The following is a 27952-nucleotide window of genomic DNA, read 5'->3' as shown; positions in this document are numbered from 1 at the left end:
AAAAGGTAAATAATATCTTATTACTGCGAAAATGGTTTTGATTTTGTAAATCCCCCAGGATCTCAGTGACCCTGCAGAGGTACACAGATCACTCTTTGGGAACTACTGCTCTGAACTGAGGGACAGATGATGACCACTAGGAAATTCAGGTGTGGGTGGCTGAACCCCAACCCTCTGAAAGCAGGAGATGCACAGAAAACTGAAACTAAGCTAGAAGACCAGACTCGTGTCTGGGAAAAGACAGACGATGAATACTTGGACAGGCATTCATCAAGTAATCCAAGGGCATTCTCCATGAGACAGTAATCCAAGGGCATTCTCCATGAGCAGTAAATGATAATTGAGAAGCATCAGAAGGCCCCAGCAGGGACGACCCAGTCACTAGGACCTGGTTCAGGGCATGCATTTAAGTGTCACAGAAGATGGTACTCTCCTATCCTTCTCAGCTAGATAGTGTCTGGAAGTGCATAGGGATACTAGATGGATGGAGCTAGGCCAACAGAGGTCAGGAGTAAAGTGTTTGAGGTGGACACTGGTGAGGGTGAATGTGTGTGAACAGAACACCTTCTATTTCTGATTTTGCCCATCTCTTTGAGGTTGGAGTCAAAACAAGAAGAGTCCAGAAAAAAAATAGAATCAAGGGACAAGAGTTGACATGAGAAGAAGAGAGGAATAACTCAGGAGCAATAGGCCCCAGTTTGCCTAATCTTATTGCAATATAGTTAATTCCCCTATATATGAACCTTCAAGTTGTGAACTATCAGAGATGCAAATGTGCATTTGCATGTCCAGTTACATAAGTTAGCTCACATCTCTGGCATACATTGTCATGTGCGTACATCCTCTACACAGGTTGTACTTTTCTGTACGTAACTGTATAGTACTGTATAGAGTACAGTAGTACAGTATCTTTATTTCAAGCCCAGCATGTCTAGAAGTAAGCATAAAAGCAGCAGTAATATAGCTAGTATAGCTAATTGTGTCAGTTGGGTACCTAGGCTAACTTTGTTGGACTTACAAACAAATTGGTCTTACAAACATGCTCTCAGAATGGAACTCGTTTGTATGTTGGGGACTTACTGTACTCTGTGCCATCACCTGACTTTCCAGGAAGCATCTTGTGTCTACATTCTCTTATCACTGTCCTGGGTCAGGTTCTCAGCAGCTCTTTTCTTGCAACTGGTCTCTCTGCTTCCAGGGTTGGCCCCTCTATTATGCCTCCCATCCCTACAGTCAGAGATTTCTTTCCATGACACAGATTTAATCATGTCTTATTCCTGCTTAAAACCTTTACGCATTCTCTCCCGTCATCCATAAGGTCAATGCCAGCCTAGTCAGTAGCCAATAGACATGAGGGTTAGACACCTCCCTTCCCTACCCCTGTCCTGTCTTCCAATTATCCAAGACCCTCTCTATCTGGTCTTGGCTCTGTCCTTGCCTTCTGGTCCACTCCTGTGTCTTCTCAATGCACAAGCTTCTAGGCTCTGTCTCTCATTTCTAGTTCCTTTGACTTAAAGGGAAATGTTAACATCCCTGGCTTTGACTTTCAGTGCTCTCTAGCTGCTGTGCTGTCATTTGCTTTGACCCCACACAGTATGAAGGATAATGGGCCCCTAGAGATGTCCATGTCCCAATCCCCAAATCTTTACCTGGCAAGAGAGACTCTGCAGATGTGATGAAATGGATGAACCTTGAAGTGAAGAGATAATCCTGCATTACCTGGGTAGGCCCAATCCGATCACGCGAGTCCTTAAAAGTGGAGAACCTTTCCCAGTTGAGTCAGAGAGGGAAAAGTGACTTTGAGGAAGGATCGGAGAGATGGAGTACGAAGGAGGAAGGGACCTATGAGTCAAGGAATGCAAGGAGTCTCTGGAGGCTTGAAATGAACGTTCCGCCTAAGCCTCCACAAAGAAGCATAGCCCTTGGCCGGGCTCGGTGGCTCAGCTTGTAATCCCAGCGCTTTGGGAGGCCGAGGTGAGTGGATTGCCTGAGCCCGCGGGTTCGAGACCTGCCTGGGCAACTTGGCAAGACCTCATCTCTACAATAAATAAATTAAAAAAAAATTTAGCCGGGCATGGTAGCGCGGACCTGTAGTTCCAGCTCCTCGGAAGGCTGAGGCGGAAGGATCGCCGGAGCCCAGCAGGCGAGGCTGCGATGGCCGGGAGCGGCCACTGCACTCCAGTCTGAGCAACAGAGTGAGACTCCAACTCAAAAAAAATAAAAATAAAAATAAAAAATAAAAAAAGAAGCACAGCCCTGCTGACACATTAATTTGAGCCCAGTGAGACTTGTATTGGACTTTAAACTTGACCTAAGAACTATAAGATAATAAATCTGTGCTGTTTTAAGCCACAAAGTTTGTGGTAATTTGATACAACACCAATAGAAAATGAATACACTACCCCCTCAACCTTTAGTCTGCTCCAGAAAACTTTCCTGTCAGTTAGGGCTAAGGCATCAGGGACATTTCCCAACGTGCCCATGAGGTGGGATAGGATGGCAGAACCATGTCATAAGTCAAAGTCCTCCTTGACTGGGAAGTCGTAAGAGAAGAGTTGTGCAATATAGAACAGTGGTAAAAATCCAGTTTCTGGAAACCACAAGGCCTGTCTCTGCTATTATGAATCTGTCCACTTGTCCAGTTTATTCCTGAATCTTTGGAATGTGAGGGTTTCATTTGCTTTTCTTTTTTTAAATTTTTCCTTATTTTTAAAATGTGGGGTACAATTCCAGGTTAGGTATACAACTGGTCATTATACAGGTGACCTTGTCAATAAGGTGTACCTACCCTACCCCTGCCCCTGGCAGTTTCCCACAACTGCCAATCCCTTTCTTATAGTATTAGGATAATTGCTCAAGGTCCACTTATGAGTAAGAACATGCGGTACTTAGTTCTTTGTTTTCTGTGATAGATCACTCCATTTGTTTTTGTAAATATCCTTCTTTGACTTTTATTTCCCATGCCTGAGTTCTCCAGTGGCACTCACCTGAGAAACAAAGGGGGAAAGCAAAGGCCACAGTACCAGTGTGCTGCCATATCAGTCTCTGCCCTGTTTCTGAGGTGACTGTGCTCTGAATTAAAGGTGTCAAAGGAAGGAGAGCAAAAGCCAGCACAAAGGTTGGGAGGAAGCCAGATTGAGATTTGAATGCTAATAACTCTCATGTGTCCTGGCTGTGTAACCTTGGGCTAGTTGCTTAACCATTCTGAGCCTCAGAACATTATTTGGACAATAATGTTTCCTTGCAAGGTTGTTGTAAAGATTAGGCAAGATAATGCATAGAATGTTCCCGACAGAGTACCTGGCACACAGTAGGCACACAACCAGCAGCACCTAGGAGGAGTGCAGCACGAAGGAACACAGGATGTGGGATTCATGTTGGCCACACATTATAATAGCCACTTCCCCTTCACTCTATCCCCTGGAGCAGTTTGGGGGCTGAGGTGAGCGGATTGCCTGAGCCTAGGGGTTTGAGCCCAGCTTGGGCAACTTGGTGAAAACTTGTCTCCACAATAAATCAAAAAATTAGCGGAGTGTGGTGGTATATACCCACAGTTCCGGCTACTTGGAAGGTTAAGGAGGAAGGAGCATCTGAGCCCAGAAGGTCAGGGCTGTGGTGACCATCAGCGTGCCACTGCACTCCAGCCTGGGCAACAGAGTGACTCCAACTCAAAAAAAAAGAACATCTTCTATGTCAAGAGCTTATTCTCTGATCTCTCTTTTTTGGGTGGCTTTCCTCTCTTTTCTCCCATAAGGCCAAGGTAGTCAGAGGGACCAGACGCAGTTATGTACTAGAAAAAAATGACTTAAATTTTCAGGAATTCTGTTAAACAGTCATTGTTAAACACTAAGTTATACAAACTTACAAGTAAACAAATCATATTAAAAACTAAGGTAGGCTGCGCTCAGTGGCTCAGCCTGTAATCCCAGCACTTTGGGAGGCCAAGGCAAGTGGATTGCCTGAGCCCACAGGTTCAAGTCCTACCTTGGCAACTTGGCGAGACCTTAGCTCTACAATAAATCAAAAACTAGTGAGGCGTGGTAGCACATGCCTGTAGTTCCAGCTACTTGGAAGGCTGAGGCGGAAGGATGGCCGGAGCCCAGCAGGTCGAGGCTGCAGTGGCCGGGAGCGTGCCACTGTACTCTAGTCTGGGTGACAGAGTGAGACTCCAACTCAAAAAAAAACAACAAAAAAAACCCACAAATGTAATAAATACAAATCATCACTTCCTAATTCTGCTGCTGCATTTAGCTATTAGTTATGCTCTTGAGGCAATGTCTATTGTATCTCTGTGGTGGAAATACTATATGATGGTGTGCTATCACACATCTGCCCAGCCCAATATTCAGTGATGTCATTTGGGTAACTTGAACTCTACCATGGTGGGAGTGTTTGCACCACAGAAACTGGCCAACATTATAAGTCAGGCTTGATTTATTGTTTTGCTGATTGTCTGGAACAGGAGCCAGCAAACTACATTTCATGGGCCAAATCCATCCCACTACCTGTTCGTATAGCCAACTGTGAGTGCTCTGACCAAGCTGGGAATTCCTCTCCGCTCTGTTTCCCCCTTTGCTGCCAGCACCTGCCTCTCTGGCCAGTGACCATGTGTCACCACCATCCAGGATCCATGCTAGTTGCCACCTACACATTGGAGACTCTGCTGAAGGCAACAGCTGGACACCAAGCAATAAAATCTCAGTCTGGGAGTTGGTGACTTGGTAAATCACCTCACCTCTGACCAGCTGCCCAAGTTGAGAAGAACAGGCTCTCTGGAAGAAGAAAAGGGTGAACCAGGATCTGAGTGTCACCAGGAACAGAGAGTAAAGTGACCTTGGCATTCAGCACGGGCTGCTGCCCTTCTTGTGGGCAAAGTCCTTGTGGAGAAGCATGGCCCCTGTACTGGAGGGTGGCCTCTGGTTGAGAGAAACGTAGGGCTGGTGGTAACAGCAGTTGGTTTCTGAAGCTCTAAGAGCAGCTTGGCCTAACAGGCAAAGAAACAATTATAATCCAGTTAGCAAGTGATATTTGAAACTCACCAGGAGCTGTGAAAGCACAAATGAGGGAGCTAAAACACAACCTGAGGTGAGGAGGGACCAGAGAAGGTGTCTCAGAGGAGGGACGCTGGAGCTGAGAGTTGAGAGTTAGAGTTAGAGCAAGAGTTAGAGAGGCAGGTGGAGGGAGGAGAATTTGCGGCAGGGGCAGGTGGAGCACTTGAGCAAAGAAATGCAGGTCAGAACTTCCTGGTCCATGACCAGGGAACCTCAAGGTGTTCTATGTGTGATTTGAACAGCAGGTGCTTGTAGGGAGTGGAGACAGGATTGGCAGATAACACAGATCCCATGTCTCCTTCTAGGAAATTTGGATCTTAAGCAATGATGAGTTCTTCCAAGTAGATTTGAATTGTAGATATATCCCTTCAGGAAGAAGTACAGAGGAAGGATTGGCGTGAGGGGAAAGACTAGAGTTAAAGAGAGCATCAGAAAGCTGTGGAGGAGTTCTGGTGAGAGATGAGGGAGCCCAGTCAAATGATGTGACTAATGAGATGTGCTGGGTATTGGTCAGGGTACAGTCTAAGCTGCCATTTAGAAAAAGAGTTCCAAAATACAATGGCTTCAATGAGATATACATGTATTTTTTTCCCCCATGGTACAGGCCAAAGCTAGGTAGGTGGCTGAGGGAGGGCAGACTTCGCTGCTTCACAAAATCATTCAGGGATCCAGCTGGCTGGCCCATCCTGCCAATCCCAGCATGTGGCTGCCATCGCTGGATCCAAGGCTGCTGCTATAGTTGCTGCCATTCCCAGCTGTCAGCAAGGGGGAAGGAGAGTCCAGGCAGCAAGCAGCTTTGGCTTCAAGGAGATACAGTTTTACATATCACTTCTGTCATACTTAGCTCCAAGAGAGTGTCGGAAATGTAGTCCCTAGGGGGTGGCCATGTACCCAGCTAAAACTCAGGGAGTTCTGTTACCCGAAGACAGATGAGGGGAGTGGATACTGGGATACAGTTAGCTGTTTCCACTACAGCAATAGAGAAAAATATCGAGTCAAGAGATATGTCAAGAGTCAAGAGGTACGTTAAAAGTTGAATCAACAAGACTTGTCAGTCTGGGTTTTCAACTGCAAGCAAGAGAAATGGATTCTGACTTAAGCAGAAAAGGTATTTAAGGAAAGGGACATTGGATGTTTACAAATCACTGGGAAGACTAGAGAAATGGTTCAGAAAATTGACAGAAGCCAAGGAAGGTTAAGCAGCCAAGATATTCAGGAACAGAGCTTCCCGAAGTGAAATGCACTGCTGCCACTATCGGATCCAGGATACTGTGCAGCAGCCCTGCATGCCAGATGCTGTCATGGGCACTGTCGCCACCATCCTGGAGTCTGCATACCGCCGGTGTCATCATCAAAACTAATTCTCAGCTTGGTGCATTGGAGAGCAGCCATCGCCCCAGCTACTTAGGAGGCTGAGGTGGGAGGATTACTTGAGCCCAGGAATTCAAGGCCAGCCAGACAACACTTCAAGACCCCGTCTCAAAACAACAACAATGTGATTCACACCTGTTCCATGCTTCTTCGCATCACTTTTAAAAGTCAGGAAATAGGGGAGCATAACTCTTTCAGTATGGGCTATACATGGCAAGGAGGTTTCCTTTTAAAGATTATAGTGTGGAAAGAGGGGATAACAAATAACTTTACAGTAGAAAAAGTGACAAACATACTTCAGCTGAGTGATCAAGATCAACATCCATAGTCATAAGTCATGCCGATAGTATGTACCATTAATACATACTATGTGCTGTGATGAAAGTGACAGCTTACCTCTGTCATCTGTCTCCCCCACATTCATAATTCCAGTCTAATTATTAGAAAAAATATCAGACAAACTCCAACAGAGGGGCATTCTACAACATACCTGACTAGTACGTCTCAAAACTGACAAGAACACCAGAAACAAGGAAAAGTCTGGGAAACTGTCACATCCAAGGGGGACCTAAGGGGATATGACAACTAATGAAATGTGGCATCATAGAACAGAAAAAGGACATTAAGTAAAAACTACGGGCATCTGAATAAAGTATAGACTTTAGTTAGCAAAAATATATCAATAGTGACTTAATAGTTGTAACAAATGTATCACACTAATATAAAATGTTAATAATAAGTGAAACTGCAGGGGTAGAGGGGTAGATAGGAACTCTTGTACTATCTTCCCAATTTTTCTGTAAATTTAAAATGTACTGTTCTAAATATATATTGTTATATATTTATATTATAATTTATAATTATTTCTAATTATATTTATAATAGTATAACATATTTACAATTATTTATAATTTATAATATAATATATTACATGATATAAAAATATAATCTATGTTAAAATATTCATAACACTAAAACAAGTCAGAAAAGCCCAGTTGACTGAACTTATGCTACATGCCTGTACTCTCTGGCTGCCAGCAGGTTGAGAGATATTATAAAAGACCCATATTATTTAAATTCAAGAGTGGGAAGAGAGCCCTGCCTCCCACCCATCACGGGAATCTCTCAAAAAGGAAGGTTCTGAGGGTGCACAGCCAAATGTGACAAGCACCACTGCTCTCAAAAGCCAGATGAGCACTTGAAGTAAAGACTAAGGTCAAGGCAAGAGTCAAGAATAACACCCAGGCTACTTACTACTCAGGACACTAAGCAGATGGTAGAGCCATTCCATTAAATTAGAAGCCCAGGAGGAGGAGTCAGTGGAAGAAGAAATAATTTGGACATGTTGAAATTGGGGAGTTTGTGGAAATGGCCCATAAGAAGATGGCTATGTGCAAGTGAATCAAGAAGAAATTATCAAGGCTGAAGATGAGATTTGAACAGCACATAGATTCGAGTGAATGAGGTCCCTGAGCAAAACACAATGAAAGAAGACCCAACTCTAAGGAAATCAAGATTCAAACCCTGGGTAGTGGAAGAATCCACAGCTCCTGGGAAGAAATGCATCAAGAAAAAGGAGGATAACCAGGACCTGGGAGTCACCGAAGCCAATTAAGGGGACACTTTCGAGGAGTGAGTGGTCAACACTGTCCATTACTACAAAGAAGCCAAGTATTGGGAGAGTCCAGCAAGTATGGAAATGGCCGATATTCAAATGGAATATTTCAGATGAATTTCTTTGCAGACATCTGCAGTGAGTTGAGCCCCTGAGAGACTAGATAACTCTTGCCCAAAGTCTGGAAAAAATATGAAGAAAAAATAGAAATTGAGGTTTCTAGAATGAAAATCAGGTTGAACAAGGATTTTTAAATCTGGAACACACCTTAATAAACTTCTGTGCTGAGGAGGAAAAGCCAAAAGAGAAAGAAGAGGTTAAAATTTAGGAGCAAAGATGCTAATGGTCCCTGAAGAAGGGTCAGCAAGTGGGCACTGGTAGAGAAAATGATCTTCTGTGGGGTAAAAGAAACCTCTTTCCCTGAACCAGGAGGGAACCTATGAAGAAAGGCTAAGAACTCTGATAAGGTTAGAGTTGAGGACAGAAGGATGTTGTTGAGGGTTTTTTTCCATTTTTCTGGCAAAGCAGGGGGCAAGGTCTCAGGGAGAGTAGTAGAATTTTGGAACAGCCCTCATGGGGAATAGGAGAGGCTTCATAAAAACCAAGGCCATGTGGACAGACTTCCTGGAGGTCCTAAAAGCCCAGTGGAGGCTGGGGATCATGACTATAGGAGTGGGCATGCTGGCTGGATCAAGGGCATGCAGTCTGGGCTAGCAAAGGAAAAAGTCACCTGGGGGAGTGAGCACTCTGCCCTACAAGCTCTCCTCCACAAGTCAGTTACTCCAGACTCAGATGTTCAGAAAGGAGCACTGACTCAGAAGGAATGTTCCTCTTCCCCTTTTGGAGGGTAGCACCTGACTCTGGAATCTGGCCAACTCCTGCTGTTGTCTCACCTCCCAGGACTAATGTTAATGGCCTCCCAGAAAGATTCTCACTCTACACCTCTCTGACAAAAATGTGTGAGAGTTCCAACAGAGAGGTGGAAGCAGAAGCCTTCCTTCCGCATGAGGGTTTATTGGCCAGGAGAAAGAAAGTAGGTAGGTTCATGTTTCTTATAGTTCTGAAAAGCCCAGCGCAAATCCTAGGAGACCCAGGGGTGAGAATCAAGCCTCCCACAACTCAGATAAGAGAGAAATTTACTTCCATTTTGTGCTATGCTTCAGTTCGTGCTTTAAGTGTGCTCTTCTGCTGCCATGTTAACCTAGTTTGGCATGGAGGAATGAGCATGAATTCTAAAATTAGATTAAATCCTGCCTCCACCACTGACCCTCTATAAGCTGCTTCATATCTCTGACCTCAATTTCTTCACCTGTAAGTTGGGCTTAGTAGCTAGTTAAGGGGGTAGCAGTGAAGATGAAATGAGTGATCACAATTATTAATATGCAAAGTCCAGGACAGACAAAGTATTTCCTACATGGTATCCACGTGTGCTGGGCTTAGCTCATGTGGGCTCACAAGAAGCAATTGTCAAGTATTCAGGAATTTTGCCAGCCAGTGGTGAAACCATTAGTAGCCTGATATCAGCCATGGTGAGAGTGCTTACACTATAGAAATTGGCAAATGAAACACATCAGGGCTTTTTCTTTTTTGTCTGAAGATCTAGTTTTAAAACCACTGTTTTTATTATTATTTTCCTTTCTCTTCCTTATAGCCTAGATATAACCCTCTGAGGTAGTAGCATTATCCTTACTTTATAGAAAGAAAATGAGGTTTCAATTAAGTGGCTTGCCCAGAGTCAACAGTAAGTCACAAATATCCTTTTTGTTGTTGTTGTTGTTTTTGGTCTACAAATTTTGTGCAATTTCCACTCTCCCATGGCAGCATGAATCCAAAGTAGTGGTTTCTGGTTCCCTTTTTACAGTCACTTTAGTGGCTGTGTGACCCTTCAGGGCCCCAGCTTCCCCCTGGACAACATGGTGACATCAGAAAGCCAGAACTCTGTGCCTACTGCAGGAAGATGCAGGGAGTTTTGCTTCCTCTTCAAGGTTTGACATTTGTTAATTTCACCAAGTATTATTCACTTCATTTCTGTAAACACTTCACTGTCTATATAGTATCCTTATGCTAAGTGACTTCAAGGGCTCCAGAAACATCATCTTGTTGTCTCTCAACATCCCAGTGGCGAGGGTTAGGGATCCTTATGTTACTACTGAGAAAAGTGACTTGGCCAGGGTCATAAGGAACCGAGGCAGTGGCAGCCAGCTTTCCTCTTGCTCTGGCCCTGGCTGCTCTACCCAGTGGCAAAGGGCAGAGAAGCAGCTGCAGCCTCTCCGAAGGAAGAGAAAATGTCAAGGGCTATCAAGACTCTAGCTGCAGGGCACAAACTCATTACCAGCTAGGGTTAAGGATAAAAAGAAAATCCCTGCATGATATACTACCATCCAATTATGAGCTTCACCCAGGCTTGAAGCAGTTGACATCGTCTACGATCAAGATTCTAAATCCAGTCTGGATGAGGACGTAGTTTGCATTCTGTGACTACAGGGTGATACTAAAGTCGATCTGGAAAAAAAAAATAATAATAACGTGGAGAGAGTTTCACGCTGCCAGATTATTCGAGCTGACATTATTACTATCACGCCCAGTGATTAAGAAGAAAATAAAGGCAGAGTCCCACTTGTCTAATTTGATTATCAGAGAAGCTCTGTGTTGATTACCAGCGTCTGCTTGCAATTGGGGGCAGAAAAGAGGTATCCAATCAGCTGAGAGCCAGGGAATCACACACAAGGGCCTGAGGTCTGTGTAAATGAAATTTAATAATAAATGGGATGTACTCCCAGATAAAGAGGTAAATAACAGGCAGAGAAAAGAGAGGTTCAGATTGTTTAGGCGGGAAGGGGATTCTAACCAACCCGGCGTACGTGGAGAAATGGCGTGTGTTGAGATGGGAAGACACACTCAGGGCAGGAGCAGAGAGAAGACAGAGGAACGGAAAGGAAGACAATGAATTAGAGATGAGACTGCCTTGTGGATGAGGTCTCAGGAGAGGTGATTATAAGTACTGCTGGGGGTGGTGGACAAGAAGGCTTCTGTGTAGATAGGGGGAAATGTGGCCAAATGAGGAGGATCTCAGAGCCAACAGGAGAGAGATTGCATGATGAAGGGCCAGCGTCTGCTTGAAACCCATCAGCTGCTTGCATAGGAAGGAAAGGGGCCGGCTCCGAGGCTGCTCAACTCCAGCACGCCGGAAAGTACCAAAGGGGCTGGGCAGTAGGAAGGACAGGGTAGTTGGAAGTTCATAGCTCTGCACGAAGACTCTGTGGTGGCCACACCGTCACCCAAAGATACTGACAGTATGTGCAGCCCATAATCAAATAGCCCAGGTTCTGCTTTGAACAGTTGAAGAGGTGCAGATCCTAGGGGCAAGGGCAAATGCTATGCTGAAGTCAGAAGACCTGGCTCTGTTCCTCCTTGTCTGTAAAATGGCTATAAAAATATAGTTTGTACTTGGGTGTGGGGGAAAGCGGGAAGAAGGTAATTTAAAATAAGGGGACTTGAGGTAACTCTCTGGGGACAGAAAATGTAAAATCAACATAAGACAAAGCAAGTTAGGAATCCCGAGGGTAGGGATATTGCCTTGTTCCATGTTGTAGTACCAGCACCAAGAATGCCACTTGGCACAGAGCCTGTGCTAAGTTCTCGCTGAATAAGAGTAGACATGGTCACTGGCTTAGCCAAGAGGTAGGCAGAGTCACATTAAAGAGATGGAAGAAAGCCCAGGCTGATCAAGTTTGATTGAAATATTAAACAGATCCAAAGGGACTTGATGGGAAATGCATAACAAGAAGGAGGACCAGAGAAAGTGGCTCTTCCAGTAAATTCAAATGAGAACCTACCACAGACCTAGAGGATTCTGGTCCCACATGCAAGACCATCCCTACCGTGGCCGTCTTAGGATGAGCCCATTCACTATTCCGGCCATCTAACTCCACACCTTGGTTCTGCACTCAGCAATCTTAACTTGTTTTATTCCACAGGAGAAATACTCTGCTTAATTTAGAATTTCCCCTGGGTCTGCCCCAGAGCAAGCCCACTGTGTTCACTGAGTTTTTCCCAGGAGAGCAAGAGAAGAGCCTGGGCAGTGAGGTTCTGATCCATGCCGGGAATCTGCCAGGCTCCAAGGTATGAGCCCACACCAGCCAGTCTTGCCTCTGAGGAACCAGTTCATGGAGAAGCCGGGCATACCAATAATAGAATGTGGGAAATGCCTGTAAAGACCTGTAGTTAAACCACTCTGTGCTTCTGTATCCTATAACTGTAAAATAGGGAATGATATAAATGAGTTTATACACGTACAGGTCTTAAAACAGTGCCAGGCACATAGCAAGCTCTCCATAAATGTTTGCCATGAGCCATTGCTGGACATAGTGTCTTTACTCCACTGTACCTACTGTCCTCTTGACTTTGGAAACTTTTATTTTTTAATGCCATTTTTAACAGCTGTAATGTGCTTTCATATTATTAATAGGATATGATTATCAGGATATAAACACTGTGCTACATGGAAAAGAAAAAAACCCAGCTTTGTTCAGACTGAAATAATCATTTATAAAGCGGAGAACAGAAAGATCTTCTAACACATTCACAGGTTATTTTAATACGTTCCAAATAAATGCCAAGGAAGGCACTGTTTATAAATAGCATTCAAAACAGCCCCCTCCACTTTCTTGGTGAATGTGCACCAGCTTGTCAATGTCCCCATTGTGTAGGGCCCAGAGAGGGATATAATTAAATCCTCTTACCCAGGAAAACTTGCAGCATAGTTGGTCTGACACATCTAATGATTTATTAACTCAATCTGCAAACGTAATGAGAATCTCTGTGCCTGGGGAGTTGGGGGTGGATGAGATGGTACAGTGCCATCTCGGTCCTCAAAGAGCTTATAATCCAATGGATGAGATAGATATAAAGATGGCTAAATATAATCCCAGGCACAGATACATGAATATTAAAGTGCACCTTTAGCAGCTTGAAGCACCAGTCTCTGAATGCTTTGAGGGCAAAGATTTATCTGTGTCCCTTCATCTGTAGTGAGAGACAGCACAGTGATTAGAAATTGGAACTCTGGAGTCAGACTGCCTGGGTATGGGTCCAACCCAGGCTCTCGCCTGTTGTATGATCTTAGTTGGGTGAGCAGATTAGATTCTGTAGACCTCAGTTTCCCTATCTTGAAAATACAATCATAGTAGTAACTATCTCAAAGGGTTGAATGAAGGTTGTGATCATGAGTATTAAACACATATTGCAATACCAGCCACACCACAAATCGGTATTTATCTTCTCGGTTCACTTCCCACAACACCAACCATAGAGATCAACCCTAGTAGGTATCACTAGTAGATGTTTGAAGAATGAAAAATGCAAGAATGAAACACAGAGCAAAGAAATTATTTAATTAAGGCAAATGTTATGTGGGAATAAATGTGGAAGAGTAATTATTCTTCATCAGGGAAACAAGAGGTCTTTTAGAAGCTGTGGCATTTGAGAAAGCCCTGGAGGCTGCATTGCCAGGCATGGGTGGAGCAGGATAGGCATGTATGGAGTGAGGTCAGAGCCTAACAAGTCAAGCACTGGGGAGTATTCTTTTGGGAGGAAGAAGAGCCTGTGGAGATATTATTAGAGGAGTTTAACGTGATACCAATTTTTTAAAGTGCCATTCAGGCCACACACAAAGAAGATGCTGGGGAGCAATCAGGTGACCCCCACTGCACCCCCCACATTAGTTCAGGCAAGAAATGACGGGAAGCAGAACCAGGGCAAAGGCAGTGGGAATGGATGGTCTGTCAGGGCTAGAAGAAAAGGCGGAGCAAAGGAAGACACTGAGGTCTCACCTGGGTAATTGACGCAGCCTTTATTATAGAGCGCGATCGTTATTAAACCATAGAGAGAAAATGGCGCGTAAACAATTGTTTCGTTATTTCTCCTAAATCATATAATCCTAGATTATCATGGTAGATGAGACCCGTCCCCCAAACATTCACCATCTGCTGCATCAATTTTGCTCATCTGTGTCCTAATTCCAAAGCAGCTTCAGGACGTCTCTTATTCTTAGAAAGGTCAGTCTTATACTGAGTTAAAAATCTGTTTTCCTATAATTCCCAGCCTTAGGTCCTAGTTTTAGCTTCTGGAAACACAGATCAAGTTTGGGCTCTCTTCTCGAAGACCATTTTTTTTAACCCACTTAGCTGGCTAAACAAGAATACCACCTTACTTGGTCTAATTTGTCTATAAAGATAATATGAAGTACCACATCAAAAACTTGACCGAAATACAATACACTGTGTCTGACTCCCCCTGCTCTATTATTCTATTAAACATGACTCCCTAAAAATGTGGAGTGTCTAATTATGTTAGTGGTCACATACTAAGCACTAATGACCACCCATTTTTGTATAAGTGCACGAGAACTATTTGTTTAATCATCTACCCCAGAATTCTTTCTAGAATCACCAAGTTGACTGTCCAAGTTCAATTGTAATGCAATCGCAATGGAAAAACACCTCTGGGAATCTCACAGAGCCACCATCACTCTTAAGAAAACGTCTGCTACTTTTGGGTCCTTGATCACACCAGGCAAGACCTACCTAGCAGGATTTTGCATCTGCTGGTCCTTCCATGACTTGCTGATTGTATGACTGAATATTTCTCATCACTCAGGTTTCAGCTCAAACTTCCCCACCCTAGAAAGGAGCCCCCTGATCACCTGATCTAGACTTAACCCACTCCCATTCACATCCCATTACCCTGTTTCACTGTTTGTATAGTATCTTAAAACTATCTGAAGTGATTTTTTTTCTGTCTGTTTACTGTAAAATAGAAGTCTTCCAAGAGTAGGTATGTTGCCTTGTTTCGTGTTGTAATACCAACACCAAGAACGCTGCCGGGCATTGAGCCTTTGCTGAGTAAGTACTTGCTGAATAACGGTATACTCAGTCACTGGCTTGGAATTCTAACTGCCCAGCCTCGAATCCTTTCAGCTTTCACAAACCCCAGGATGATGTTGTTGCTCTCTCCCAAGGTTCCTGTCACATCCATTTTGCCAAGCAATTTTTCCTAGTTGGTCAGAATTAGGTCCAGAACAGAAGTTCCTCAAGTCTCTTCCGCTTCTGGCTGAAAGATGAAATTATCAGCCAAGTCGAGCAAGGCAAAATGGATCAGATGCCCTGTGTGAGGCTGAATGAAGCTCCCAGCAGTTACTGCTCCCACACTGTTCTTCACATGGAGAGGCCATGTCCCCCAGCTGTCTCCTCTCATCGTACGTGCTCCCCGGTTTCGAGAAGGGGCTGGATCTCCTCTGGCATTGTCAAAGCAAGCTCCCCACAACTGACTGACCTTCTTCTCCTCCCTCCCTCAAGTTCTTTATTCCTGACTTTAACAACTGACATTAGACCAGACTCTGCTAGCATCTCTAACTATGGAGTTACAATCAATGTATATCATTGGTTGCACGGATCAGAAACCACTCAAACTATACAAAAAAAGAAAAAAGAAAAAGCTAGAAGAGTAATTGAAATTCCACAGGGAGTCTCATGGAACTCAAGGGTAATAGACAGACAACTATTTTTATTGTCTCTGTCCCTTCCTTCCCTCTGGGGCCATTTGCTCTTGCATCTCCCCTTCTTTTTGCACAGCTGAGTCACACTTCTCTTTGTTTAACAGCTGGTTGCCACTCCTGGATTATGGTTTCTCTGCTCTCCCCCAACTTCACTGTACATGCTCAATGACCATCCCTTTCTCATATTGCAAACTTCGTCTCAAGTCTCCATGACCTTTCAGCTCAGACACCCACCACTGATTGACTGTCATCACTAGTCTGCTGGTTCAGCCACTGAAAGTTCACTAGCCAGCCAACGAATTGTCTTGTTATTTCGAGTGTTTATCTTTGGTTGAATCAGATATAGGTTGAGGGGCCATCACCTGACTCATAGGGATGCATCTCACAAGGGAGGTTGGTGGGATTTGCTAAGGCAGGGTGTAGGAAAGGGAGCTATCTTGAAACATCCTAATGTGCATAGCATGATATCCTTGTTAAGGTGACTGTTGCTTGCTTGGCGCTGCTTTGTTTTATTAGATTGGAGCCCAATTCAAACTTCTGTATGTCCTAGACCAGAACATCCCTCCCAGAGGAAGAAGAGGGCCCCATCTGCACAGCAGTTAGCAGCTCTCATTCTGCTCTTACTGCTGAATTTCTGCTGTTTCCAACATCAGTCAAACACAGTCATATCTAGTGATTGACACCTGCTGTATTGTATGCAACTGGTCTCAACCATTAGTGGTACTACTACCACAAAGCAGGTTTGAACATGTATGGGAGGGAGTGGCTTTGGGTTATACCTGTGACTGGGGACAGCTTCAGACCTTTAGTGGGCAGGAGCTAGGGATCCTGAACTTCTTGCCGTGTGCAAGACAGTCCCTCTCAACAAAGACAAGTCCTGTCTAAAATACCAGTAAAATCTACATTAAGAAGCATACATAGACACAAATTGGCCTACCAATCATTCATGCTTATGTTCAGTATCTTTACTGTCTGCTACTTTGTTAGTCTGGGAATACAAGAATAAATATATACAACATAGTCCTTGCTATAGGCTCTCATGGCCTATAGGGGAAGAAAGTCATACAAACAAATAATACCAAATGGGAAAATTAAGGAAAGAGTTAATTCTGCATTTCAAAAATATAGCTATATAAGAAAGGTACCACAATTATAGTACACTTTTTGACTTAGTGGTGAGAGCTATGTAATCAGAATAAATATCAATTTAACAAAAAATTGCAATGTAACTATTTTGGAAGTATGAAGGGAATGAAAAGTGAGGTGATCTTTTTATAAGAAAATTGAATCCTCTTCCACTACAAAAGAAGGCCCATAGATAATTCCAAAAAATTGAAGCATAACTGTATAAGCATATTATTTAGGAATATAAAGGTAAATTCCAGAAAACATATTAGAAGAACTGAATTGGCTGCCTCTGGGGGACAGGTAGTTTAATGTTATTTAAATTTTTATCTATGAATATATATTATTCCTTGACATAAAATTTAATTTTAAAATTAATGCAGAATGATAAAAGCTATCTTGGAGGTATATGCAAGATGCTATGAATTTATTCTTAATGTTATTATGCCTCAAATTAGTAAAGCTATGAAAATGTTTTATTAGGCTTAGTTTGGAGTCCTGTGAAAATATACCAACAATGCCCAACATAAGAATAAGACATGTTCCAAAGGTTTATTTATATTTTTTAGCACCTTTGTTGGAAAATGCCCCGATTAGTCCACATGGAGCAGAACCTCCAAGAATCCCAGCACTAACTGCCACTCAAAGTGTAGAGGAAATGCAGTAAGTATCGGAGGGAAGGGAATTCGTAGCCTGGGAGAAATCCAGGAGAAAGGGAGTGAAGAGAGAGACAGGAGGAGGAAAGGTAACCCAACTGGCAGGATGCAAGGTTATAAGTGCCTATGAGGCCTTCAACTTTTCAGTTTTTCCATTGTTACTGGTGATTTATCTGTCTCATCTGACTCCATCTGTAAGCTCCTGGCAGGCTGGGCCCACATCTCAATCAAATCCAAATTCCCTGCATCTAACAGAGGACCCTGCCCAGGCTCCCTAAATAGCAGAGAGTTATTGCATGTTTATTCCTGACAGATGCTGTTCTAAGCACTTTCTGTGTATGGACACATTTAGTCCTAACAGACACCTGGCAAGGTAGGTATTATTACTCTGTTTTACAGGGGAAGAAACTAAAGCACTAAGAGATTCAGGAACTCTGACTGAATCATACTGAGCCCATCTGAAATTTTAGCTCTTAAAAATATGACCCCCATTCTGGAGAAATTTTGTTTCTGTGATTTGCAACTCCCCCACTCCCCACCAATATAGTTTCCTTTTTTCTCAAATTCTAAAAATGCAGTGACAGGAAAGAGTAAAAAAGAATTAATATTTATTCAGTTTTTTTTTTTTAATGTGCCAAGTATTTTGCATGTGCTATCTAATTGAAACTTTATGACAACTATTTGAAGCAGATGTTATTTATTTCCACTTCACTGGTGAGGAAATCAAAGATCAAAAAAGAGAAAGAAAGAAAGAATGATGGTCCTGGGATGCTACAGCTGGTTAATTGTAGAAAGGAGTTTGAGCCCAGGTCTGTCTGATGCCCATGACTTTCAAGGTAGCCAGTCTCTAGGATGGCCCCAAAACATCCTGCCTCCTGGTATGAACCTTTATAAAGTCACCTCCATGAACTCAAATCATTCTACAAAAAAGATAGCTGCATGTGTATGTTTATTGCAGCACTATTCACAGTAGCAAAAACATGGAATCAACCATGCTGCCCATTGAAACTGGACTGGGTTTTTTTAATGTGGTACATATACATGATGGAAAATTATGCAGCCATAAAGAAGGACAAATATATGAACTTTGCAGCAACTTGGATGGATTTAGAGTCTATCATACTCAGTGATCTATCACAGAGACAAAGAACTGAGTACCACATGTTCTCACTGAACATTTACCATAATACTATAAGAAAGGGATTAGCAGTAGCAGGATACTGCCAGGGGAGGGAGGGAGGGAGACACAACATCAATAAGTGTACCCGACCTCAAACTAGGCGAAGTAGGAACTAAAGAGAGGCCCAAACTTTACCTGTACAATGACCGCTTGTATACCTAATCCTGAATTGTACCCCTTATCTTTAAAATAAAAAATCTAAAGAAATAAAAAGTAAAATCCCCTCTTTGGTCATTGTATAAGGGTTGGTCTACATGACCAACAGAATTAACTAGAAATGATGATATATGTCTTTAGACTATAGGTCCTAAAAGACCTGGGGACTTCTGTTTGTCTTTTTTGAGATCATTCATTCAATGAGAAGCAAATTGTCATATCACAAGGATCACATGGCAAGGACCTAAGGTCTCTTGCCAACAGCCATATGAGTGAGCCAAGTTGGGCATGGATCCTGCAACCCTAGTTAAGCCTTCAGATGACCACAGCCTTGGCTGACAGCTTGAACTTGACCACAAACCCTAAAAAACTCTGAGCCAGAACTACCCAATTAAACTGTTCTCAGATTCTTCACTTCTGAAACCATGTAAGACAATCAATACTTGTTCTAAGTTGCTAAATTTTGGAGTAATTTGTTACACAGCAATACATAGTGAATACATATCGCTCTCCCCTCTAATGAGGAGCCTGCAAACCAGGCATTTGTACCGAGGTGGCTTCCTTACGTCCATAGAGATACTCCCTGCTCTACCTGAGCCCAGAGCTCATCCCTGAACTCATTCAGTAGCCATACGTCTGTAATGACTTCTTGTTCAAGGTAAGCCCAGAGTCAGCATTGAGTACTTCAGTACAAGAAAGTAAAAAAAAAAACATTCTCTACCTGCACAATCCTGAGAGTGGCCCTGGGAAACGAGTTTGGTGACTTACAGAAAGAGATCTTGTTCATCTTACACATTCTCCACTTCTCCACTTCAAGTGAACCACAGAGAATGGAGCAATTTGTGTCTTGGTAAAACTCAGGAAGTCTGATTTTCAAGGGAAATGAACATAATGTATTTAATTAGGATTACTGTGGCCATGGGCAGATCAGAGCACTTTCCTGAGCCTGCTGCATTCCTGGTTGTTGCTTCCAATTTAAACAGCACAACATGTTGCAGAGTCTGTCTACTGGTGCTCAAACAGCAATCATAAGAGGGCTATTTGTCTCTGAAACACAACTTCTGTGAAAACAGGAGCCCAGGCAGAGGAAGGTGGAGAGAAAGCTACGTGGACAACCCACTCCTCCCTCTGTCCAGCTCACCACCCAGCTCCCAGAGCATCCCTGGGTTGCCACAAAGGGAAGTGGATGTTCCCTTTGTCAAGATCCCACTTGGCGCCAGGCCCCATGGTTTATTTTCTCATCAGCAGCTCACAAGAATCCTGTCAGGTGGGAATTGCAATCACTGTGTTTACAGACAAGAAAGGGAGGCTCAGGGAGGTGACATCCCTGTTGGAATTCAGGTAGTGAATTAGAATTCAAATTAGAATGCTCACTGTATGATAACCCAACCTCTCCTTCCCTCCTCTCCTTAGATGCCCACTGAAGAGATCTAGGGGTGCAATGTTTTAGACTCAGATGTCCCCCTAAACTAGTGAGCAGAAGGCCCCATGAAGAGGTGGTAGGAAGACGTGGGATCCCATTCCAAGACCAGTTTGACCATTTTCTGTCCATGTGGCCTCAGAAAATTTCTCAACCTCTCTGAGCCTCTGCTCCAGTTCAGTGATCTTACAATTATTGAGATGTTTAATGATAAAAATACATGTAAAGTGCAGAGGACAATAAATGATAAAAATGCCTGGCAGAAGGAACAATTTCCTCCTCCTCATTCCTGCCTCCTAGCGTTCTGAGAAACCATGACATAATATTAGAGCTAGAGGTGCCTCAAAGTCCTAAAACTCACCTATGAAAGAATCCAGAGCATGAATATAATATGCAAAGACTTTTTTCTCTGGTCCCAACTCATCCACGGGCCTAAAATTAATTTCAACATCACAGGGTTGCAGTGGCAATCAAAGGGAGTAATATATATGACAGCACTTAGAAAACCCTAAGAGTCTTCAATAAATGATGAATTTTTCATATATTGTTTGCTTTTGAATCTCCAAGACATCACTTCAGTTAGATGTGGTCAGCTTGCTACCAGGTCCCCATTCGGGCCCAGGGACATTAGAGAGGACGCAGGATTTATAAGCAAAAGCAGGGAGTGGGAATCACTCCATTCATCCTTCACCCAAAACCTGACACACAAATTGGATCTCAACCACCCAACTAAGCCTTCCAGAATTTGGAGAGGTGTGCCCTAGGGGAGAAGCTAGGTTTTGAGCCTTGGCTTGCCTTTTGTTGGAACAAGCACAAAATTTGGTATCAGAAGCCCTGTGTTTAATCCTAGGTCTGCCACCTACTGGCTATGTGACCTCAGAGAGTCACCTAACCTCGCTGAGTCTTATGGTATTTATCAGGATTTAATAAGCTAATATGTGTGACTAGTAAAGAGTTTTGGCCAGGGATGAAATCGTCATCAGAACTGAGTCAAGAGGTCTAAAGTAGAGTGTGGCCTGGTGTATAATCTGTCCTTGCTTACTAAGAAATTTGGAGCATTGCCTTTTGTGACATTGCATCTCATTCTCTTGTAGATGCCTCCTAAAAAGACCTTCAAAGCCCTTGTGGGATGCTCCTATGGCATGCCTCTTGCTTAGGTGAGAGCACCTTCCCAGATATCCTTTGGTAAGTCACTTCAACCTTGCCTAACTAATGCTGAATGATCTCAATGCTGGTGACAATGACTCCTGGTGGCCAAAATTTGAGGATCTCTTCTCTTCTTACTTATTCAAATCTCTGGATTTGTCTCTGGATACGTGTAGAAGGATCACTTTAGTATTTAAGATGTTTCTTCTGAATGTTGTGAAAATCTCTTGGCAGAGAGGGCAACTTCTGAACCTATGGAACCGTAGTGTTCTACAGATTAGACCAGATGTTAGCTGAAAAATAACAACATAGTAAAAGTTTCTCAATTCATGGAACTACATTAAGCTAATTACTGGAAATTTAAATTTTCAACTTGAAATTGTTTCTTATACCTATGGCACCTGTTAGTCCTTGTCCATGCTAGAGTCTGGTACTAAATTATGTTATATATACTTAGCTATCTTAAATTTCATGTATCAATATTTTATGGTATTCCACAAATAGTCCAATTCAAGACATCAGTAGTATCAGCTCCACTGCCTCTCCTGTCCATCTCTGCCTGCCCACAGCTCAGGATACCTAGTAGCTATGAAATGAAGGCACTAGTACATGGATTTCCTTTTTAAAAGCAAGAAAAAAAAAACCGGAAGTGTAGGTGACTGTCCGAGACATTGCCGCCAAGCTGGGAACCGGGGAGATGGCCAAGACCGACCCTAAGAACATGCAGGATCCCACCTCGGTGGCACATACACTCCTGCAACAGATGCAAGATAAATTTCAGACCATGTCTGACCAGATCATTGGAGGAATTGATGGTATGAGTAGTCGCATCAATGATCTGGCGAAAAACATCACGGACCTCATGACACAGGCTGGGGTGGAAGAACTGGGGGGTGAAAACAAGGTTCCTGCCACACAGAAGAGTTGAAGGTGCTACTAATTTATACTGAAATCTGGAACATTGTTTTTCCAAGTCAAGAGAAGACTGAATGGCTTTTTGCAGCTAACTATGTGTAGACAGATTTTCTATTTTAAAGTGTGCATTCTTTTCACAGACAATACAGTTAGTTTACAGAGTGATTGACGCCCAGTTTCTTGAACATGGTAGCTTCACATCCTGGACTTTGGTCAATTGTACTGTTAATTATTAAACACTAAAATTTTGGCAGCTCCTGAAAAAAATTGTCAAATTTTTAGTGTAAAAAAAAAACAGCAAGAAAAAAAAAAGAGACTGACCACTTGGACAATGAATCCCATTCCTTCACCTCTAAGGCCTTCACTCCTCTCCATCCAATGCTGTTTTTCAGGTCCTCTTTACAGAAAAGCTCTTCAAGCTAGATAGAGTACTGAGGCTCACTGTCACCACTTCATCTCCTCCCTTTCTCCCTTAAAGCACTAAAATCAGTTTTTTATACCCCCACTCTGCAGGAAGAGCTCTTATAAGGTCACCCATGACTTCCACATTGCAAAGTACAGCGGTATATTCTTAGTTCTCCTCTTCCTCAAACTCTCAGTTTATTTTACTCCCTCTCTCTTGGAATTCTCTCCTCACTTAGCTCCCAAGACATCATCACTCACTTGTGGTTCTCTTTCTGCCTCACCTAGCACTCGTTCTCAGTGTCCTTCCCTCGTTGCTCCTGTGCACCAGAGCTCAGTACCCGGGCTGCTTCTCTTTTGTATGTATTTTCACTTTCTGGAGGATGATGGAGATTTCATCCTACTCTGTGCTTTAAATGCCATCTGTACTCTGACAACTCTCAAACGTAGCTCCAACCTGGACCTTTCCCTGAAATCCATACTTTCATCCACAACTGCCTTCTTGACATCTCCTCTTGGATGTCTAAGTGACAGCTTAGACCTAACAAGGTCAAAACCAAACTTCTGGTATTCCTATTTTCAACTTCCCTTTCACATTTTTTCTTATTTTGGAAATGACAACTCCATTCTTGCAGGTGCCCAAACTTGGAATCGTCCTTGGTTCTTCTTTCTCTCACATTCAGTCCATCAGCTAATCCTGTGAGCTCTACCTTCAAAATGCAAACACTTTTTACCATATCACTGTGCCCACCCTTGGTTGGAGGCACAACCATCTCCACCTGTATTCCAGCAATGGGCTCCTGGCTGAACTCTCTGCTGCCCCCATGCTCCTCGTACTCTGCTCTCCCCAAGCACCCAGAGTGATCCTAGGAAAACCGACTCATACTATAGCCCTCCTTTGCCCAATACCCTCTGCATGCTTTATGCCATCAAGCACTCTGCTCAAATATCTTATCAGGGAGCCCTCCCTGACTACCTGTTAAAAAATGTTCATCTCCATTGACCTATTGTACTCCTCTACCCTTACCCAACTGAATTGTTCTTCACAGACTTGTTATGTATTTATTTACTTGCATATGTGTGTGCGTGTGTGTGTGTATGCACATCTATGCAGAGAGTTCCCAAAAAAAGTATACGCATTTTAAGAAAGGAAAATCTGTATTAAAATTGTAATACTCAATATATGCTGATAACAAAAGTTTAATACAAGTCCCATCTGACTTCTGCAGTTACAAGAGATGCTCAGAGTGGCTGCTACCATCAGTATCCAGACGCTTTTGATTGTGGCGAACTAAGTAACACATAGATAACATTTCTTAAAATGAGAACACATTTTTGGCACTCCCAGGGTGTGTGTGTGTGTGTGTGTGTGATATTTATTTTATATATATATTATAGAGAGAGTCTGGTTTGTTTTTTTTTTTTTTTTAGTTGGAGTCTCACTCTGTCGCTCAGACTGGAGTGCAGTGGCCACTCCCGGCCACCGCAGCCTTGCCTGCTGGCCTCTGGTGATCCTTCTACCTCAGCCTTCCAAGTAGCTGGAACTACAGGCGCACGCTTCCACACCCAGCTAGTTTTTTTAAAATTATTATTTACTGTAGAGATGAGGTCTCACCAAGTTGCCCAGGCAGGTCTCGAACCTGCAGGCTCAGGCAATCCACTCACCTCGGCCTCCCAAAGCGCTGGGATTACAGGCTGAGCCACCAAGCCCAGGCTAGTCTGGTGTCTTCTTAAGGGGGCTAACACTTTGCCTTTTATATTCACTGCTCTATCCCTAGCACCTGAAACAGTGCTTGACTCAAAGTAGGTCAGTAAATACTTGTTGAATGAATGGAATGAATGAATGAATGAACTGAATACAAGAAGTGCCAAAACAAGAAATGAACACAGAGCAGGGCATGGTTATCTGAGTGAAGAGGAGGTGATCAGAGCAGCCTCCGTGGACAAAGGGATATGGCATTGAGTTGTTTGGTTCAAGCTTGAGAAACAAGTCTAATAACAAAGTAGGAACTATGCCCATTGAAACTTGACCTTTATTAATTCAAATATCACCATTCATAGGCATTCTTTTCTTTAGTAAAGGGGCCAGGTATGCCTGACATCTAAACCCCTTTCACATGAAAGAGATTCTGCCTTTGGGTCTTCTTCCCAGCGCCCAGTAGAAACAGGGGCTTATGACAGCACACGGCAATTTTAGGGTCCGTGATTCCGCCCACATAGAAAATGGGCAATAAAGAAACTTTTCTCAGAGATTTTAAAGAACACGTTTGGCTAAACCAGACCTGCAGGAGGCTTAACATTGCTGAGAAGAGATGTTTTGTTCTTCTGGTGGAATGGCTGAACCCAGTAGTGCTTTGAGAGAGAAAAATCAGCCCATTGGCAGAGGGGGCTCTGGGGAAAGCAGGTTAATTTCAGCGGCTGCCACTAGAGGTCTATTCACAGCTAGGAATAAGAAGAGACATCACTCCAGCAGCCTTTTCGGGGCTCCTGGGGAGCCGCCCGCCCTAGGGTCTGCTCCCAGAGCACGCTAAGCTAATATCACAGCAGCTAGTCCTTCTGCTATGTTTTCTTTTTAATCTCCCAGAAACCCCATATTGGGCCCACACCCCAAATGTCATCACAGAACTACCCCTTAGATGTGCTGGCTGTTGTGAGCCACAGTGTGAAAGTGGAGAGATGAGAAAATGGTTTCCGGTCACTAAATAAGCATTTCTACATTCAATAGTAGCATCTGTGATTACCCTAAGCAGTTCTTTTTCTTTCATGCAATAAGTATTTTACCAAAGATCTATCTAAAAATCAAGTTGTTTTCATGCAAAAGAGTTGAGAGCTCACAATCTGAAGGAATCCTTTAAGAATCCTATGAGTAGTGACTTGATAAATCTGAATAATGTATCTGTTTGGTAGATTCATGCCTCAGGGTTACTTTAAGTGGCTTTCAGACTTGTCTGTAAGTTCGAAGTACCAGCCCTGTGTGTTTGAGATTTGGGTTATGCATTATACACAGACCTTTTCTATACTTTTTATTGAGATAAAATGTATATAACATAAAATTCACCATTTTAAAGTGTGCAATTCATTGGCTTCCAGTACATCAATATTGTTGCATGACCATCACCACTATCTAATTCCAGAACATTTCCATCACCCCAAAAGGAAACCTGTACTCATTAAGCAATTGCTCCCCATCCCCCCTGCCCCTAACCCCTGGCAACAACTATTGTACTTTCTGTCACTATGAATTTGTCTTTTCTGGACTTGTCATATACATAACATCAGACAATATGGGGCTTTTTGTGTCTGACTGCTTCCACTTAGCATAGTTTACAAAATTCAGCCCTATTATGGTAGATATCAGAACCTCATTCCTCTTTATGGCCAAATAATATTTCATTGTATGAACAGATCACACATTTTGGTTTGTTTGTCCACTTCATGGACACTTGAATTGGTTTCACCTCTTGTCTATTATGAATAATGGTTCTATGAACATTTTTGTACAAGTTTTTGAACACTTCAGTTCTTCTTGAGTATATGCCTGGGGGTGGAATGCTTGTTCATTTTTACATTCAATCCAAGCACCTTTTCTCTGCCAGGTGTGCAAAGAGGAATAAGACAAGACCCCTCTCTCTTCCCAAGTAAAGTCCCTCCATGCTTTCTGCATGCCATTCATTTGTTCAACAACCACATGCCAAGCACTGGGAGGACATCCATGAACAAGACAGACAAAGGTCCCAGCTGTTGTCGGGCTCACAGTCGAGTGAGCAGATGAGAATGGAGCAACAGATGAGCAAATAAGATCACTGCAGATGAACTACTTTAAGCTAGATGATAAGGTGCAGCCTCTCTAAGGCTGAGTTGAGACCTGAATACCAAGAAGAAGCCAGTCATATAAGGATCCTGAAATAAAGTCATGGGGATATGTGGGGAAAAGCATTCTGAGCTGAGGGAAGAGCAGTTACAAAAGTCCTTAGGAGGGGATAAATTTGGCATGTTCAAAGATCTGGTATTTTCTCTCATCCACAGCCCTCCTTTCTTGCATCCTTCCTGCGCAGTCGAAGCCTGATCTCTGGTCTTTGCCCACTCATGGACCCTATACCATCTGCCACACTCCAACTCTTCTGTATTTTCTACTTCTCTCTCTCCATTGGTCTCCTTTCAACAGTAGTTAAATTAATCTACCCACCAGCTGACAAAATCAAAACCTTTATATGGTTCTCTCTGATCATCGTACCATCTTTCTCCTTTTCACATTTAAGCATGTCAAAAGAGTAATCCACACCTGAATCACCACTTTTCTACTCTTCCTTATCCTTCAGCCTTCAGCAATATGGCTCCTGCCCTCACAAGCACTACTGTCCTCAAGCTCTACTCCTATCTGTAAAATCTAGTGAACACGTGTCAGCCCTTAGCTTAATTAACCTCTTGGCTATGATGGATACTCTTGGGTCCTCCCTGCTCTTGAAACTTTGTCTTAAACCTCACTCTCCTGCTTCTCTTTCACAGTCTCTCTCCCAGGTATCTTTTCTGCTGCCCATTTGTTCAATATTTGTTTACCCCAGGGCATATTTTAGCCCTCTCTCACTCTCATTCTAATCATCTTCAAAGTGCTATCAACCAAACAACTATGGCTTTAAATATGCTTGATTCTCCTCATTCCAGAATTTGCCTACTCACTAAAATTTATTTGTAACCACAAATCAGTACTCATGGGCAATTTCATGGTCATGCATGGACATGCAAACAGCAGCAAAAAAATTGTCATCTGACGCACACATTCTGGTTAAGATTGAACAAGACAACATAGTCTTCTCATTTTAGCTTTTATATTGCAAACAAATATCCTTTCCTGATCTACTTAGAACCATATTTTTTGCATTTGGGTGCATTTTGTTGGTGATTTTGCTGTTTAAAATGGCCCTCAAGCACAGTGCTAAAGTGCTTTCCTCAGTGCAAGATGATTGTGATGTTTCTTTTGAAGAAAATATGTGTGTCAGAAAAGCTTCATTCTGGCATAAGTTATAGCACTGCTGGTCATGAGTTCAATGTTAGTGAATCAATTATATATTAAATAAGATGTCTTTGACCAGAAACACACAAAAAGCAGGTTATGCATTAATCAGTTGATGAAAACATTGTGACCAGAGGCTCACAGGAACCTAACCCTATTTTTCATCTAGGAGTGGCGGCTCAGTGTTCATTGATTCAGTGTTTTGTGGTGACATTGTAGAATATAACTACCACAAATAAACAGAATCAACTATATGATCCAAGCACAACATATCTAAGAGCACTTTATCTTCTGTCCAAACTCATCTTTTATAAATCCAAATATTCAGTTGTCTCCTGGACAATTCTCC

General features: G+C 42.9%; 1 pseudogene; it reads left to right on the top strand.

The window, feature by feature from the left end:
- The first annotated feature begins 21972 nt into the window (after positions 1–21972).
- LOC103264594 lies at positions 21973–22203 on the top strand (annotated as a pseudogene).
- Positions 22204–27952: the final 5749 nt, after the last annotated feature.

Source organism: Carlito syrichta, unplaced genomic scaffold, assembly GCF_000164805.1.
Source record: "Carlito syrichta isolate Samal-C Ts95f unplaced genomic scaffold, Tarsius_syrichta-2.0.1 Scaffold305685, whole genome shotgun sequence".
Taxonomy (NCBI): Eukaryota; Metazoa; Chordata; class Mammalia; order Primates; family Tarsiidae; genus Carlito; species Carlito syrichta.
This window is presented reverse-complemented; position numbering and strand designations above follow the sequence as displayed.